This window comes from Tachypleus tridentatus, chromosome 9 (assembly GCF_004210375.1).
Source record: "Tachypleus tridentatus isolate NWPU-2018 chromosome 9, ASM421037v1, whole genome shotgun sequence".
NCBI lineage: Eukaryota > Metazoa > Arthropoda > Merostomata > Xiphosura > Limulidae > Tachypleus > Tachypleus tridentatus.
Window position 1 is genome coordinate 103,849,022 of NC_134833.1, and position 19,259 is coordinate 103,868,280.

At 34.8% G+C, this 19,259-nt stretch overlaps 1 protein-coding gene and 2 pseudogenes across 4 annotated transcripts in view; 2 read left to right on the forward strand and 1 right to left on the reverse strand.

Annotated features, from left to right (window-relative positions):
• Positions 1 to 19,259, reverse strand: part of LOC143225944 (uncharacterized) — a 151,460-nt gene that overhangs the window by 99,013 nt on the left and 33,188 nt on the right. The gene's annotated exons all lie outside the window — the stretch shown is intronic.
• LOC143225943 (protein GVQW3 pseudogene) lies at positions 6,302 to 17,493 on the forward strand (annotated as a pseudogene). 3 transcript variants are annotated; one of them, XR_013014206.1, is made up of 3 exons: positions 6,302 to 6,375; positions 11,685 to 11,752; positions 12,916 to 17,493. The product of XR_013014206.1 is annotated as a protein GVQW3 pseudogene, transcript variant X1 (transcript). The 3 variants fall into 3 exon arrangements; XR_013014208.1 differs by having other exon boundaries at positions 12,939 to 17,493; XR_013014207.1 differs by lacking the exon at positions 11,685 to 11,752 and having other exon boundaries at positions 6,303 to 6,375.
• Positions 9,303 to 11,224, forward strand: LOC143225942 (uncharacterized; annotated as a pseudogene).

Here is a 19,259-nt window from a genome sequence, read left to right on the forward strand (position 1 = left end):
TGTAGGGGATAAAAGATGTCTTCTGGCTAATTCAGCATCGCAGATCATAAACTTTAAATATTCAGAATTCACAAACAAGATGCCAAGGTCCGGCATGCCAGGTAGTTATGGCTCTCGACTTGTAATATGAGGGTCGCGGGTTCAAATCCTCGTCACATCAAACATGTTCGACCTTTCAGCCATGGAGCTTCATAATGTGACTATTCGTTGGTGAAAGAGTAGCCGAAGAGCTGGTGGTGGGTGGCGATGACTAGCTGCCTTCCCTCTTGTCTTAAACTGCTAAATTAGGGATGGCTAGCGCAAATAGCACTCACGAAGCTTTGCGCGAAATTCAAAACAAACAAACAAACAAACAAATAGACAACAGGTTTAAATGGTGATATTATCCCGGATACTACTCAGAAAAACAAACAGAACGTGTGAAGGAAATACATTACTTCTAACACTTACGTAATACTAAAATACCTTTTGCAGCTGATTACAGGGTGGCACACTGAAAATTTCAGATTTAATTTTAATTTTTCTTTTGTTAGATGATTTACCAATACTTTCAGAGGACAAGAACAAAATGTCTTAAACTATGTCCTTTTATATTGATAAAATACAGAATATTTGAAACCCAAACTAAAGAAAGCTATCTTAATTAGACAAAATATGCCTGGTTTAAAACAACACCCCGGGATACTAAAATACCTTTATTAAGTTATTAAGCAATACCGGTCATGCGACTTCTTTCTTACATATTATATATGTATTCTTGTGTCTACGTAACTTACTTGTAGCTGATTATAACATAAGCTTGTGAAATGTTTATACATTTCTAATTTGTAATCGTTTATTTTACTACCCATTCAAAGCGACTCCAAACATTGCTTTCTAAAAAGTGGGTCCTTCATCCATATATTTGTTTAACTCTAAATTTTCAGTTTTGTAATTTAGATGTTAACTATAGGGGACCTGACGTTCAAATCAACAAAGACATAGAACACTTTGAACATTCGTGTACATTAATGAACGGCATGTTTCTAGAAATATCTAGGACAACGATTAAATTATAAATATGAGAGAACCAGTCGTTTAGTTAAACAAGCTTGCAATAAAACAATGAAGCATCAATGATAAAAGAGAGTTAAGGAATTGTTAAGAGATGTATGCTGAAACTGTACATTTGTTTCAAGATATTATAGTAATTTCTAGCCAGTGGAACGAATCAGTGAGTGACTTTTATTGTTTCAATCGTAGGTAGATGAGACTGAATCCCGAATTTTCGTGTCATAAGTTGTCAAGCTTGCTTTTGAGCCACTAGGGGTGTGCAAAGTAGTAAACCCACCAAAGTATTTCACGTACCCTTTATAATAATGAATACGAAAGCAAACGTGAAAAATAACAACTTTGCATTTTCTTACTGACGCTGATTACGCTGAGCATATTAAGCTACATTTAGAAAACTGTGGGGGATTTTTCTAAATAAACGTGGACTTTCTACCTATATAGATAATTAAAGTTGTTTACTTTAGTCCACACAAAACAGCTTCCATAGTAAAAGTTTCTAAAATGTTCATCAGATTTTACCGATTTAAAAGTTTAGTTTGTTCGTTTGTCTGCTAGGATTCTATAAATGATGGTGGCCACAGTTTATTTAAGTGGCTTAAATTAAAATGGAACTAATGTTCACTTTGAAAATAATTAATAAAAAATATAAAAAACTTGGAGCAAAAAATTCTTTAAAATTACTTTTAGAATGTTGAGATAGTTCGATCCCCATTGGTTACATCTCTGCAGTATATAGGCTTAGATAACACTACAGGCCCCCCAGTGGTTCAGTGGTATGTCTGCAGACTTACAACGCTAAAATCCGGGTTTCGATACCCGTGGTGGGCAGAGCACAGATAACTCATTGTGTAGCTTTGTACTTAATTTTAAAAAAAACCAACAACATAACACTACATAACTAATATGTGATATTGACAGAAACAGGTTGACTAAAACAATAAAATTGTATTTATCAGTAAATCCCACATAGAGACAAGGAAAACGACCATTACGTTGGCAACGACTACGGAAAAATTTAACTGTGTCACACAATTTTGTCAGTTGTTTGCTGGCTTTACTGACAGAAATGTAATATTAAGCTCATGTTGTATTTATTGTTATTTATCTTTCAAGCTGATAATTTCTAACATCCTTTTTTAGAAGATAAAATACAATCATTTCTAACTAGTCCCTTTGTAGAACAGCATTAAGTCTTTGGACTTATAATGATAAAATTCGAGTTTCGTTCTTGCGGGTGGACACAGCATATGACCCAAAGTGCCTTTCCTCTAAACAAATTTGTAACTAAATCTAGTCACACAGATTTAGTTGTAACAATACGAATGAAGATATGAGGTATATAGATAAAATAACACACTTTTATTAACTGAAAATAATAAATTGTGTTCAATACAGTTGATAGAAGTTAAAGGCATTCGATTGAAATAACAAGTACAACATACAAATACCAACACACCGTATTGCCCTTAATTGATGTCCCCGGGCGGTATTACAAACTGCAGAGGGGCCACTAATTATGGTATTTGTGTTTGTTTGTTTTTGAATTTCGCACGAAGTTACACGAGGACTAGCGGCGCTAGCCATCCCTAATATAGCAATGTATGACTAGAGGGAAGGCAGCTAGTCATCACCACCCATCGCCAACTCTTGGGCTACTCTTTTACCAACGAATGTTGGGATTGACGGCACATTATAACGCCCCCACGCCTGAGAAAGTGAGCATGTTTGGTGCGACCGGGATTCGAACCCGCGACCCTCAGGTTACAAGTCGGGTGCCTCAGCCATCAGGTCATACCGGGCCAAGTATTTGTGCAGTTTCGAATTCTATTTTTCACATATGATTTGTTTATTTCAGTGCTAATAATTACATTTGTAGATTATATGTTGTTGCCACACAAGGTAAGCTTTATAAAAATACGGAAGTTTAAAACAGTAAAAGAAGACTTGCAACCTTTCAACAAAACAGTTTTAAAAAACCTCCATAAACTCTCGTTCATGATATCAAAACGAAATACTTCAACAAATAACTTGTGTAAAATGAATAGCAGAATTGGTGTCTAATGACGTAGACAACTGCACTGAGGAGTATTACAACACAGAAATTATTTTGTCCACTGACTTAAAACAAGTGCACAAGGAATAACAATAAAAATAAATACATAACTTCCTGCAATTGCGCAACCAATGTTTTAAACTACGACAACCTGGCCACCACGCTAAACGCCAGAGCATGCATCATATTTTTCATATGCTATCAACAGACTTGGTTTTCTATGACACAAACAGGAACCTAACAACAAGTACCTTCATATGCATACAAAGCGCATTATTATTTCACAACTTACAGACATTTGAAATTACGTCAGAATTTTACATATATTGACGCATGTTTCATGAGTCACAATATTGTTTTTGTTTGTTTTGAATTTAGTGCAAAGCTACACGAGGGCTAATTGTGTTAGCCGTCCCTAATTTAACAGTGTAAGACTAGAGAGAAGGTAGCAAGTCATCACCACCCACCGCCAGCTCTTGGGCTACTCTTTTACCAACGAACAGTGTGATTGGCCGAAACATTATAATGCCCCTACTACTGAAAGGGCGAGCATGTTTGGTGTGACGGGGATTCGAATACGCAAACCTTAGATTGTTATGAAGGGCGAAACTATGCAATAGGCTTTCTGTGTTCTGCTCATCGCGGGTATCGAAACCAGATTTTTAGCGTTGTAAGCCCACTGACTTACTGCTGAGCCATCAGTGGGCTCCATGGTAGAAAACAGATTAGTTTTTGTTAGTCATCGGGGGGTCAGTAAATAAGGATTAATATCAAGGAACTCAGCCATTAATACAAGAGTTCTTTACAGAATATTTTGTTTATAGGTTATCATCCGCTTTTGTATGCGATGTGTTTTTGGCTCTTCTGTGATAGATCTGTAACTAAATTCATACCTTCAACAAAAACGATAAGCAAAGCGTGTTTTCAAAGACTGATTTTGGAAACTTTGAAATGTAAAAATTTAGAACATAATTCAAAAGTTTTCCATTCTTTTAGAAACTCAATATGTAATACGTTTTTCTGGAGATTTGGTAAACAATATCATAATGCTCAAAAAAATGTTTACACAAAGAATTATTGAAAAAAAAACAGACGTTAAATAAAATAATTTAAGTAATTTTTTCAGTCTTTTAATTTAAAACAATAAATTAGTTGCATGGACTTACGTATATTTAAAACAAGCCATTGATACTCAAAACACGTAAAATTCATTAGTGTAAACTAATCTAATTAAAGAAACTGCAGAAGCTATAAAGAGAGAAATAGCTCATAACCACGCTTACTGAGAACCCATCTGAATTAGTACACAACCTTTCTGGTCATGTTTTAACAGACCCTGAGAAACGTGTTTTGTCATGTAGTTTAAGCTTCGCTATTGCGTCTGAGAAAATAAAATTTTTTTTTTTTTTTTTTTTTTACATTTTGAAAAATTACTGACTGGAGTTAAACCGTTACTAAAACCGCGTACATCTTTGATAACTTTGTCACAGAAATAACAGGAAGAGGTTTATCTGGATTCTATGTCTATCAATTTTAAAAACACAGTAGTAACCTATTCAGCTATGAAACTACTGCGTTGAATAATGCAAAACATGTAAGTAATATTGTGCTCTCAGATCTGGACAAAGGAAAAGGTGTTATCGTTCTTCATAGATAAGAGTAGCTTGATAAAGTCTATGCCATTTTAAATAACTTCAGGAACTTTAACACTCCTACGAAAAGTGGGGCCTAATAGGCCCCAGAGCAACTTGAAAGGTTATTAATATTAGGCTAATAATTTTGTATTTAAATGAAATTGCCATTTAAATCCATTAATGAATGGATTAACGAGATTCCCACTGTCCCTATCTACTATCTAGCGAAACCACATCCAGGGGAACGGGCTTGGAGAAATCAGGACTAGAAACGTCTTTTCGTAGGAGTGTTAAGTTTTTAGAGAAAAAGTAAACTTCGAAGACTCCTATTAAACCCAAAGAACCAGAATGCCATTTCTGATCAAGTATACTATCAGATTAGACCCGTTGTATCACATGGTGGTATTATGTATTGTCTGCTTAAACACATAGTTATAAACTAGTTGCATTCTTAAGCAAGTTGTTACTTCCATTTACTAAGTATAACTGTACTGATAAAGGCTCATTTGATTTCTATAATTTTGTCAAAGTTCTTGAGTCATCTAAATACGTTAAAAGTTTTTATATTAAAGCATTATACTGTAACATTCTGTTTGAAGAAATAATCAAATCAAATAATGATTCAGTATTTCTTTATAACACTAAAGTCATTGCCTTGACTAAAAGTCAACTTACTGAACTATGATGAACAATGACGAGCCTGAAGATGATCATATGGATTGTGTTTGCTCAGAAGAGGGAAAAAATTATTTTTTGTCTTTCTAATAATAAGACATATGATCAAATTGATGGTGTAGCCATGGGCTTATCACTTGCTCCCATAATAACTAATTTGTTCTTATCATGAAACCAACTGGTTACAGTCAGGTGCGTCCGAATTTAAACATCAAGTTTATAATAGATATGTTAACGACATTTTTATTGTATTCAGAAACCAAAACCATGTTATAAAGTTTCAAAACAATTTATAGTCAAAGCACAGAGATATAGAGTTTATGGTTCAAGAGCACAAGGAATCTAAGCTACTTATTTTATGTCTAGAAGTCATAGAAGAACCTGAAAAACAGGCTAAAAACTAAGTACTACAACAAACCAACACTTTCTGGCCTGTACTCTTATTTCAGCAAATTTATATCTAACTGTAATAAAACTAATTTAATAAGTATTTTAGCTCTTATGGTTATTTTCATGATGAACTTATCAATATTAAACAATATTCAATTAATAATGCTTTCCTTGTAGCGCTCATCAAGAACAGTATTATTGAATATATCAAAAAGTTTCCAACCCCAATTTTTCTAACTTTCCTATCACTTTGGTGTTACCTTTCACTGATTTCCAAGGGAGCAAAGTAAGAGGTAACATAAAAAACATTCTGCAATCAACCAAATCAAACCAATGCAATCCAACCAAACAAATAGATACGCAATTTTTTCCTGCACTGTAAAAAAAAAAACAAATCCGTAAAAATATGGAGGATTTCTGTTATTTTCTCACGGTAATATACCGTAATGTATTTATTGTATAATATACGGTAATATGCCAGTAAATCGCAGAGCATGTTGGGATGCGGTAGCCATCTTCCGCCAGCTAGTGACTTGGAGGGAACAAGTATGGGAGTTTCGGCTTCTTATTGTAAGTGGGCTTAGGTATAAGTTAATTGTAAGTTGATCATGAAATAGACTGGCATTTTGTGGCGAGAATATCAGGGTTCTAAGTTGTGTATATTTTCGTTGTTGTCAGTGCCCAGTACCATGTAGAAGGAATGTTTATTAGGCACAATAGCAGGCTGTCAAGGCAGCGCTTCCCTGTGCAACACACGTGACTTTATGGAATAAATATAGATCTACTCTAGGTTAGACTGAACGGCTGCGTGAATTCATTGGGGAAATTTTTAAACAATCTTAATATATGTTGAAGGTCAACCATAACAGAACTAGCTAGCAGTAGCACTGTAACAGGCAGGGTTTCATTGAAAATGTATTTCACTGGAGCAGGTCGTCCATAATATATTTTTTATTTAAATCATTGTGTGTTTATTGGTAATTATTATAAGATTTGTTAAGGGGTGTGATTTTTTGTGTATTTAACACACAAATTAGTACAAAACTATTGAGCTTTAATGAGTGTGCTTTAGATTATTTTATATGTAAGATGTTTGGATCAGGTCACTGGATTCTCTTTACTCTGGTTAAGTGTTAACTACAATAAAATTGTACTGCATGAATTACAATTTAGTGCAAGTAGGTGGACAAACAAGTGAATATATTCAGTTAAATTGTATGATTGCAATATCTACAAACATAAATCAGGTTCTTTGAGAGCCTATGCTCTTCATTTCAAAATTCACCGGAATCTATCGAATTTTTAAATTCCTTGTGGGGTAATTGGATGTCCACAAAAATTTAGTACCTGTGACACATTAAAAATTTACATTAATCGCAACCACTTGACAACTCAGAGGCAAACTTATTTAAATAGGTACTGCGATATTGATGGTTCTTTAGTTTGCCAACTGACATTTTGTAGCAAGACTTTTAATAATTTACAAGAATTTCTGGCTCACCTGCATTTGAATATTTGTTCCGGAAGAGAAATACATTGTTCTTTCAATGATTGCACTAAAAGGTTTAATAAAAGTTCATCATCCTCTACCCATGTATCCCGCAATCATCATAATTGGACTGCCGAAAGACTATCAGCAGATTATATTATTGGACGAGCTGATAATGCTACAAAACAGGTAGAAATAGAAACAGGTGTTTCCTCAGGCAATGACAAGCCTGAAGATGATCTTATGGATTGTGTTTGCTCAGAAGAGGGAAAAAATTATATAAAATGCCTTGTCTTGTTTTATTTGAAACTACAATCCGAATGTTTGCTCCCAGCTTCAGTAATCCAGATAATTATACAGGAATTTCAAACTGTACATGATATTGAACGCTCATTTTCTTGTAATCGATTGGAATGGAAATTGAAAAAATTAATGTTATGGAGGATCAGGTGTAAACAATTATGAATTATATTATTGAAAATGATCCTTTTTAAACTCTGTAATGCTGGTCGTCTTAGGACTGACCAGACTAGGAAATCATTTTTTCAAGAATGTTCTCAACTATGTGGCACCTGTTCCAGTATACTTAGGGAGAGATGAAAATAAGAAACAATGTTTCTTCTAGTATGTACCAGTTCTGGAAAGTTTGAAGTTTTTATTCAACCAGTAGTCTGTCTGTGGTCAGTACAGAGAGAAAATCGTGAAACCAAGACACGAAGGAGTATTTGAAGATGTGATTGACGGGAGAGTTTAGAAAGAAAACCATCTCTACCAAACATCACTAGGGCGTTGAAAATAATTTTATATCAATATGCTTTTGAAATTGTAAGTCATTTGAATTCTGCGAAGAAAAAATATAAAGTATTAGGGGTGTATTTTACCCTTGGTGACCTTTACGCATATAATGACATACAACTTGTTCTCCTTTGCAAGAACAATCATTTAAAAACTTTTGGTCATCAAAAAAGTTTTGCCCCATTAATTACTGATTTGATTGAGCTGGAAATCAATGGCATATCAATAGGATTTGAGAACAGTGTGAAAGGTACAACTTGTTGCATATCTAGGAGCACAACGTATTGGTGAGTTTATAGAAAATTTCAGTATCAGCACTCACCTCTGTAGATATTCCATGACACAGAGGGAGGACTTCAATTTGAATCCTCTTGCTGTTGGTATTTGGAGAACTATAACTAACTATAACTTGAGTGTTCATGTGACTGAAGAGAATTCAGACTTGGGAATGGTTGATGGGATTAAAATTGCCTCTGTTTTCAATCAACTTAACTATTTTCACGTGTGCCAGCCTGGGTTGCCACCTTATTTATGGCATGATGTATTCAAAGGTGTTGTTTTTAGAGAGTTGGCATTGTATATCAAGTACTTTATCAAGGAAAAGAAATTAATTACATATGACCCACTCAGCAGAAGCATATCCCAGTTTATGTTTCTTGGTGAAGATGTTAACAATAAGCCAATGATGTTAGCTGCAAAGGAGAAACGATTGGTAGACATGCAGTACAAAACTGGTGCCTATTGAGCCTGTTACCTCTTATAATTGGTGATAGAACAGCTGATTATGGTGGTGAAGTTTGGGAGCTGTGTTTGAAGTTAAGAGAAATTGTGGCTATTATATGTGCTACAAAGATGGACTATGGCATTATAGCCTATTTCTGTGTTTTACTAGATGAACATATGCGTTTAAGATTTAATTTCTTCCCTGAACAAACCTTAACACCAAAACACCGCTACCTAATTCCCTATCCAAGACTCATTCTTGAATTTGGCCCGTTAATTAGGCTCTGGACTCTGAGATTTGAAAGTAAACATACCTATTTCAAACGATGTGCCAGGATGTTGCAGAATTTCAACAACCTATGTCTCACTTTAGCAGAAATGTACCAGCTCTTGCAGGCATACTATAGTCAAGGTTGTTTATTTTCCCCACTGAATCATTTAATGTTAATATGTACAGTGAGATAATTAAAGAAGTAGTTAGAATGTTTGTTTTAACCTCTAAGGATGCTGTACAAATCAACTGTGTCACATACAAAGGTTCTACTTACAGAAAAAGCATGTATGTAATTTTGGAGAACGATGAGGACGGACTTGTGTTTGGTCATATTTTCTTATATTCGTCAAACATAACTGTGCAGTGTTCTTTGTTGCAGAAAAATGCCATTCTGTTCTTACGGTCAAGTTGGCAGTACATGCTCTTAACATGTCCCATCCTATTTCATGTGTCAACGTTAAAAATTTGTTAGATTATTACTCCTTGGTGAAATACAAACTCAGAGGCTCATCTCTTGTTCCCTTGCACCATGCTGTATTACCTCATTAATAAGCCTGTAACATTGACAACTTGATGCAGAATATAAAAGAGATATTGCCTTCCCTAGAAACTGATATATTAGACTTAGTCTTGGCAAAGCTACAGGCTGCTGATGTAGAGAAAGAGGAAGACCTATAAGTCATAGAAAAGTGTGACCTCAAAGATGTTCTCAAACCCATTCAATTCCGCAAACTGCTTCAAGCTTGGAAGCCTAAATGTGCATGTGAGTTTACAAATGTCCAGATCTGGTTACCATATAATATGGTTACAGTGGTTCAATTTGACCTGCTTGTTACTTTCTTGCATCTTTGGTGGTGTATTTATTCAAATGTTACACCAGATGAGCACAATCCTATTGACCCCATCTTGTTGCTCTAATATTTTTTCACATTTGTGTACAAAATTACAGTGGAACCATCCAGAACATTGATCTTTATTTTGGTCCTTTATTTGTTTATTCATTTATTTAAGTTTCAAGCTTTGTTCTTTTCTCCTAAGCTGGTTGATATGGAGTTAAGGAATCCAGAAATAACAAGTCCAAACCAGTTACCAGAATGGTCATCAGAATTGCCAAGTTACAATTCTTCCACATCAACATTATCTAGATCGTCCACTCCAAATCCTGACATGATGAAAGCATTGCCATTCACCTTGAACCCAAACTAGGCTTCTGATTTTGATATCCAGTAGAGAAAGTTCCCAAGAGTGCTGCTTGAATGTTTGAAGCAGGGGAAAAGGCCCAGTCCATCTGACAGGAGGGCTATGGTTCGTACTGTGGTAGATGACATTAGGAAAGACAGGGAAAAGCCTCTAATGAAGGCAAGTGAAACCATCGCCAAAAAGATTGTCCAGGCTTATCCAAAGTCATTTGAAGACTGTCTAGATGGGGCAAAATTGGTTCTAGACATTATTCTCTCGCAAAGCAAATAAACAGTAGATGGAAGAATGTAACCCGTGGTAGTAACCTTGCTACAGCCAGACTCCTGAAGAGTGCGAATGATAGCGCTGAAGAGAAGGCTACAAAGAAAATGGGAGAAGTCGACAATTATGGATATGTTAATTGGCAACCCAGCTCCTTGCCTGAAGGTGAAACTCCCGAATCTCAAGCTACAATTAAACATGAATTACAAGTTATATATATGGAAGGGGGAAAGAAAGTGGCTTACAGCGGCCTGCGAGAGTATGATGAAGCCCTCGTACTAGAGTCAGAGGCTTGCCACTAATGGTGGGGACTCAATTCGTGAACTACAAAAGGAATGGCCATTTCTGTTTCATGAAGTAGGACTCATGACACATTTCAAGCAGCTGGTGGACATTGATTTTAAGACCACAATGTTGTGGTCTGAGAAGCGACCACGCATTTTATCCCATATGGTCACCCAGAAGAAGAGAAAAGTTCAAGTGGTAATGGAAGATATACAAGTTGCCAACGGGATATCAGGCGACTGTAACTCAAAGACTACAGGGATGATACTGACTGTCATGAACTACTTTACACGAAAAAGGAAGATCCCTTCCTTTTCGCTGACGCAAGTTTTACTATAAACATTTCACTGGCTGAAACGTACCTTAGGTAAAATAAATTGACAAAATCAAATATGGAAAATTGACTCATTTATGTCATATAAATTTAATTCAGAATGAATAATTTCTGAGTAATTTAGAAGTGATTTCGTGTTGCGTCACATCAACTAGTGAAAATACACCTTTACTGTTCTACATGAGAAGGTTTCTCCACAGTCACAGTCGAAATAATAATAGTTATAACTTATGTATAGATTAATTACTATTTATGTAATTACCTATTTTTGCTGGATAATATTACATTGGGAAATAAACCAATCTGAGGCAGAAAAACTCTAAGTCATAAAAACATCTGACAAAGTTTACCATAAACATCTGTTTGGAAACCCAAAATTGTCTTTAAAAAATAAACATGTTTACTTCATTTCTCTTTTATTTACCTATATTTTGACAACAACAACAACAATATATATATATATATATATATCAATCTTTCAAGTATTATACAATCAAATGTTTCTTAAAATTTTGCAGAAAACTGCTACTCCTTCAGAGTTGGAGTCAATGGCAACCCTATCAGACACTCCTTGCATTAGTTTGTGGTAAGTGATATATTTACACTTACCTTTTCCACCAGCTAACTGAATGTTTAACTTCACTGTGGCCTTTGATCAGTGGAACTTATACTGATTCATCCATCTGCCAACCTCTTCTGTACACAACTCCACCCTGGAAACCACTGTACCATGTTTTTCCACATTTGAGCGGGATTGTACTGACCTTGTCAAATTGTTGGGATTCCCAAATTTTCCATTTCTTATGAATATTTTGTTCTATTTCCGAGTCTAACAGAATAAAGTAATCTAGGCTTTTGGTTTGCTATGTTTTAGAAGTAGTGCGCTAAATAACCCTCAACTATATAAGGGGATTCTTTAAGAGGATTCCTTGGAAGGACTCGGATTTTAGGTGAAGCTGATGCAGAAATATTATTATATTTTATTTTGTTTTCTAGAAAAAATGTATAGAAAATACTTATGATGCTGTTGTCCTAGGGAACTCAAAATATAAACAGGAACTGATGTATCCCTCAGGATAATAACTTCAAACTAACCTTCAGCGTGATTAAATCTTATCATATAATTTTTTTGATAATATATATCTAATGAGAAGTTCTTGTCTTGACATGAGACTCTTTGCTTACCAGTACTGAGCTGCACCCGTCTATTGATAAGACAGTGGTTGGGGGCATCATAAGAAACTTTGATTCTTCTCTGACAATGCTATTTGGCAGCTTTTACTGCTCCAACATACAATATCCCCAGGCAGCAACATCAACCCTAGAGTTTATTCAGAGGCTCGTATATATGTAGTTTTATTAAAATATTATTTTAAAAGATATTTAGGTATCTCCTTCCACAATACGTAAATTAAATACCTTCTGAACCTCAAAGAATTTAGGAGTATGGTACTTATTTTTGTGAAAATATAAAATTCACTATATTTTTTCTCAAAACTTCTTTAGCAAGTTGTTTTTGTGATTTTAAACTACATTCTATAGGAAGTCCAAAGGAAGTTTGTTCAGTTTAACTGAAACAGTCATTTTTGTGTCATTAGCTCTGCTGTCACTATCTTACTGTTTCTAATATTGTTGAACTGTTCTGACCATAATAATACGTTTATGAATGCCACTTAAGTTGGTAGCTTCACTAATTATCATGAACAACAGTTTTAATATGTTGTCTTTTCATTTATTTTTATTTAACAGGTGTCTTTTATTGCTAAACCCAGACATAGGTCCGAAGGTCCAGTGGACGGAAAACGTCATCTTCCATCAACCTCAGAGTCATGACTTTGATAAATGCGAAGAATGAATTCGAATGGACGTGTTAAAATCAACATGTGAAAGTCAAAATAGAGAATCAATGCCATTTTTGTTTATTTTGTATCTATATCAGCACCAAATACAAATTAGCCGTACTGTGATTGGTCTTACAGTATTGTTAAAATTATGTTTATTTTGTAATTTGCAAAGCCATGCTACTTAGTAACTAAGATTATTGCACTTTTACCAAAGGTCGACAATGCGTCTATTGTCTTAATTGTCTACCTACCCTCAGTTTTAGATTATTATGGAGTACTGTAGGCATTATATATCTATATTAATTTCATATGCTACATATATATGACAGGTATATTTTCATTTCTATTATCTTATGTTATAAAGTCACAAAATTCAGAGCTATTATACTCATTTTTACGTGACTTTGAAGCCTGGTGGGTATGATAGGGTTCAATTGTTTGTTTGCAAAATGTAGGCATATGAATGTGTATCTAGGTTAATGTGTACTACATTCTAATGACAGTTGAATGATGTGTTAGAAAATATTTTCTACCAGGCCCTTGAGCCCTTTATGAACTGACATGTCATAGGTATTATGACCTTCCTATAGCATTAGTCCAGGTGATGCCGCTGCCAGAATGCATTTGTGTTGGGCTCACTATTGTTATTATGTGATTCTTAAGGAGTATTGGAATCAAAAAATATTTATTACTTTGTTATATGTAAGCAAGTTTGTTTCTGTTTTTAGCCCCTTTACGGTATCTAAGCAAAATCCTAGGATTCTGGGTAATAATAACTTAAAATTTTCTCATCGTAAAATTTCTGCAATAAAGCTTTAAAAATTGTATCACAGTATATAGATGAACAGTGATTTCCTGTGATATTACAGATTTTGAGCCGTAAAATTACGGGTCCCGTACATCAAAATGACCGTAAAATAAGTAATTTTGTGGTGAAGAGTTGGCACTCAGTGTTACCAGAGATTTTACCGTACATTTTACGGATGATTTTTCACAGTGTGTTTAAAGACAAAACATCTCTTTCAAAACATGCGTTTGTAGTATACAAATATTTGTCTTCTTGCTGTGTCTATTTGAGTCAGACTCAAACCTTAGCTACCAGAATCAAAGAGCATGCGCACAACAGCCTTTTAAATAACATTAGAATTTACAACCATCTAAGCAAAGAGTCTGGTGAGAAACCAAACAGTGAACACTTCAGAATAATAGACTCAGCGAAAGATGAATAGACGCAAAGAAAAAGGTTTGGTTTTTGAATTTCACGCAAAGCTACATAAGGGTTATCCGCGCTAGTTGTCCCTAATTTAGCTGTATAAGACTAGAGGAAAGACAGCTAGTCATCACCACCCACCGCCAACTCTTGGGCTACTTTTTTGGGATTGACCCATAACATTGTGATGTCCCCACGGCTGAAAGGGCGAACGTGTTTGGTGTAATGGGGATTTGAATCCGCGACCCTCGGATTACAAGTCGAGTGTCTTAACAATCTGGCCATACCGGGCGAGAAAAAAAGGAAGCACTCCTAATTGGCAACCTCCATCTTAAACTGAACAATTAACTAGCTATGTCATTGCATCTCAAACTATGATTAATTCATCATGTATGAAATGTGCAAAAAGTGAAACTTCTTCCACCAAACAAGGATGCTTTAAAAACAACAAAAAAAACAACTGAAGATACGCACACACATTTAAGAAGAACAAAGTTACATCTGAGAATATAGTGATGCTTAGAAATAGAACAAACACCCACGGAAGATATTAACAGAACTAATGATGACTTAGTTACTTTGGTAATTACTGTTAGAGTGAAAGCATGACTATGTTGAAAAGTTAAGTTAAATAAGCCTCTCATTCTCGATAAAAATTGATTAAATGGAATCTTCACCACATTTCCGCTACATTGTAGCTTTGCAACCATTTATGTATTTAATGAATTGTGAAGTTCCATATATATATATATATGATTCTGTATTTGAAACGTTTCAGCTTAAGTACACAGACTATCACAGTTTTCACAGTGTGAAGAGTTTATAAAGGAAAGTGATGAAACCAAAGATGTTCAAGAAAGACACACTGTTCGTCGACATTACAAATTTCAATTTAAATAAATGAACAAAATAATTAATTTGTATTTTTTGTGTAGTTCTCCACAACACATTTATCGATAAAGAAATATTAGAGAAGGTAGCCGTTGATCTTTAAGAGTTTATTTGGAAACGATGGCGTTTCGACTTATTCTGAAACGACTTTCATTCACCTGTTTAAGTTTCTTTCTATACAACGTTTCAACTTACGAGGTCTGTTAAAAATACTCGGACTGTTTGAATTGCGCGGCTCCAGTTGGTTCCAGGGGAATCTGCTTGGTGTCGCTAGGTTCGCACAGAACAGCTGATTACGACGTCATTTCCCGATTGCAGATATCTTCATTTGTGTATTAGCTACGCGGTTTTAAGTGAAGTGCGATTTTTACGTTTGGCGGATTTCAGAATGAATGACCTGAAGGAGCAACGACTTGCTGTGAAATTTTGTGTTAAACTTGGAAAATCTGCGACTGAAACTTTTGCTATGCTGAACACGGCTTACGGTGATGTTGCTATGAAGCGTACGGCATGTTTCAAGTGGCATGAACGTTTTAAGGATGGTCGACAGTCCATTGAAGATGATGAGCGTCCTGGACGTCCTTCCACGTCAACTGACAACCCACACGTCGACAAAATCAACACCCTGGTGCGGGCAAATCGACGTCTGACTGTAAGGGAGCTTGCTGAAGAGTGTGGGATATCAGTTGGATCTTGTTACGAGATTTTGACCGAAAAATTGAAGATGCACCGCGTTGCTGCGAAATTTGTGCCTCAGAACTCGTTCGTTTTTGGCCAAACACTCGATCACTGTTCTTCCCCAGCCCCCCTACTCACCTGACCTTGCTCCTTGCGATGTTTTCTTGTTCCCCAAACTCAAAAGACCCTTGAAAGGAAGAAGATTTGAGACGATTCCCGAGATTAAGGCAAATGCGACGAAGGAGCTGGAGGACATTACAAAAGAAGCGTACCAGGACTGTTTCAACAAGTGGAAACACCGTTGGGATAAGAGTGTGCGTTGGGGAGGAGAGTACCTTGAAGGGGTCCCAGACCTGTAACTTCTAAATAAAGTACATTTTGTTTTATGACGTCAGTCCGCGTATTTTTTGATCAGCCCTCGTACTCTGCTTGCTTGAACCTTTTTTTGTACACGGTCTTCAGTTTGTTGTGTATGGATTTATTCTACCTGTTTAAGTTTTTTTGTAGACGACATTTTACCCAACAATAAAATTAACCTCACCTGTTTATTTTATCTTGCTTTAAAGGACGTTTCGGCAGAGTCTAAAACGAATTTCATATATCAACGAATATCAACGAAATTTCGACCTACTTTAAACAAAGCTTTACTCATTTGTTCTAATTTGTTTTAGACGATATTCTGCTCCACTCGAAAACGAGTTTTATCCAACTGTTTTAACTTGCTTCAGACGACGTTTCGATAAACTCTAAAACACATCTATCAGCTTAAACTTTTTTGACGATATTTCGAGATGCCTTAAAATGAGCTACCAGTTTGGACTTGTTTTAACCGATATTTCGCAATGCTGTAAAAATTGGTTTTATCTCCCTTTTTAATTGAACTTGTTTAGATCGGATTTAAATACATAGATGGCGCCTTTGGATCTTTCTGAGGAAAGTATTACTCAAATGTCTATTTAACAATAAATACACTTGTGTTTGTCTAACCGAAACTTTTGTTCCCCGCTAGGACAACGGTAAGTCTACGGATTTATAACGCTAAAATCAGCGATTCGTTTCCCCGCGGTGGACACAGCAGATAGTCTAATGTGGCTTTGCTATAAAAAAACAACAACAACAAAAAACACACCCCAAACTTTTTCGGAAATTTTTTGATAAAATACTACAGATCTAATATTGTTAGAAAGACCTTTGTCTCAGAAGTCTGAATTGCATATTGGCTTTCCCAATCAGAATCACTGTTACTGATGATTGTTTCACCAATGGCATAATTTCATTGAATTCAAGTGGTAACTGGCTTTAATTTCAACTTTATTTTGTTTTTAATTTGGAAAGTATTTCACTCAAATAACATTTAATCCACATGTAATTTCTTTTAAATATGAAAACCACGCTAAATAAAATTGCTATGGTTTTTCCCAACTTATTTAAATATAAAACAGGCATGCGTGGCTTGTTCAAACGTACATGTTTATCACTGTCTAAACACGTATTCAAACGTTTCTGCATTATCAGCTACATGTGGTGCCTTCATTTTAAATTTACATTTACTTTACTTTGAATTAATTTAGCTTCGGTTCGTTTTATAGACTGCTATAAACACCTATTTCTTTAATACGGGTTTTATTCTTCATTTTTGTGAGTATCTTTTTTATTTCATAAAATCGTGTCATACACTGAATGTTCATAACTGTTTCACACTCAGTGCACTACTATAGAAAACATTACTATACTTTGTTGTTTTCTTTATATGTTATTTTATTAAATAACATTATGTATGTATATTTTTATTAAATAATGTTACGTCTACTTGAGTTTACTTGCTGACCACGTAAAATACCAGGATTTATTGATTTAACATATCATATTTGCAAAAAAGCCAAAGTTAAATTGCGTGGAAATGATAGAATAAGGAAGATTCAAGCGTAGGGAATGGAAAACTACCGCTTATGTTTTGCGGGTCGAGACTACTGGGAAATAATGCATTTATCCAGTCCTTACTTATGAAGGATAACTATAGTCTTTCACTAGTTGTAATGATTTATAACACTTGAGTAGACTTACAAATATTTCTATGGTGTTTATTTAATATCTAAACGACAGAACTATTTAGAGTTAAAAACTTTCACAAGACTTTGCTTCTTATGATGTCATCTGTTAGTCTACACTTAGTACAGTCGTGCTATATCGGCTAAGAAAACAAGAAAATATCATGTTCACGATAACCTCAGTAATAAATCTAATATGGTGGAATGATGACACCAATATACATGAACCTATGTATATTATATCAAAGGGAAAAGAAAAACTTCAAGTGCGTATACTTTTGCACATACCTAATTCTAAAACTTGCACTATTTAAATACTTTCAAAATGGCGTCTAAGTTTTAAGTTAGTTATAGCATTCAAGGAATCGTAACCTTAAATCAAATACCCGAATTAATTATTTCATAGAAAGTACGAGTAAGAACTGAAGAATTCATAGCTTTTAAAATTGTGTTGATGTTCAAAAATATGTTTAAAAGCACTAAAGTGAAATCTAAATAAATCATGCCGAAAATTTCAAAGATCCAGTAAAAGCGAGATTCAAGTCTTACATTTGGAACTGTCCCCCCCCATGTGCAGTGGTAAGTATACGGATTTATAACGCTAAAATCATGGGTTCGATTCCCCTCGGTGGACTCAGCAGATAGCCCGATGTGGCTTTCTTATATGAGAACACACACACACATTTTTAACTGCATAGGTTTTTCGAAAGTCCCATAGCACAAAATGTTTATGAAATGTTTGTAGGTTGAAATTGAAAATGCTAAATAAAATTTTGTTGTATCTACAAATTATTAAAACTAATTCTATATGATGTTGGATATGCTGTATCTTTATCCTACAGTTTTCAGAAAGAAGAACATCTAAAATCCAGCTATTTAAAAGATATTTAACATTTATCTTTTAACGTACTCACAAAAGAAGTAACAAAATGAAAATCCCCTGATGAATCTGCGGTAAATTTTCAAACTTATAATGTTTCAATGTTCAATTCCCGTAATAGATACAGCGCAGGGAGCTAATTGTGCTGCTTTGAGCTAAAAGAAACAAACAAATAAAATATGGTGTAAGCTCGTAAAAATCTGAGTTTTGTTTTTCAAGAAGTATGGCTTCCCAGCCAACAGAAGACGCATTTTGAGCTCCTGTATCAAAATTTAATTTTTCATGAATTTTATCAGATTTAATAAAACGCATTCGATTTTGAAATATATGGTAGTTAAACAGTAATTTTTTCTAATTTTGTTCCAGGTGGCAACTCACAAAATACAAAACGTGTATTATAACGCGTGAAAGTGAAAATGCCAGGTGAGAAACATTTTAATCTTAAAGGAACATTTTTTTTTTGTAAGCTTAATCATGATACTTATTCGTGTAGGCTTATCAAGAAATTTAACGATTATTTCAAAAACTAGTTTCACAAAGGT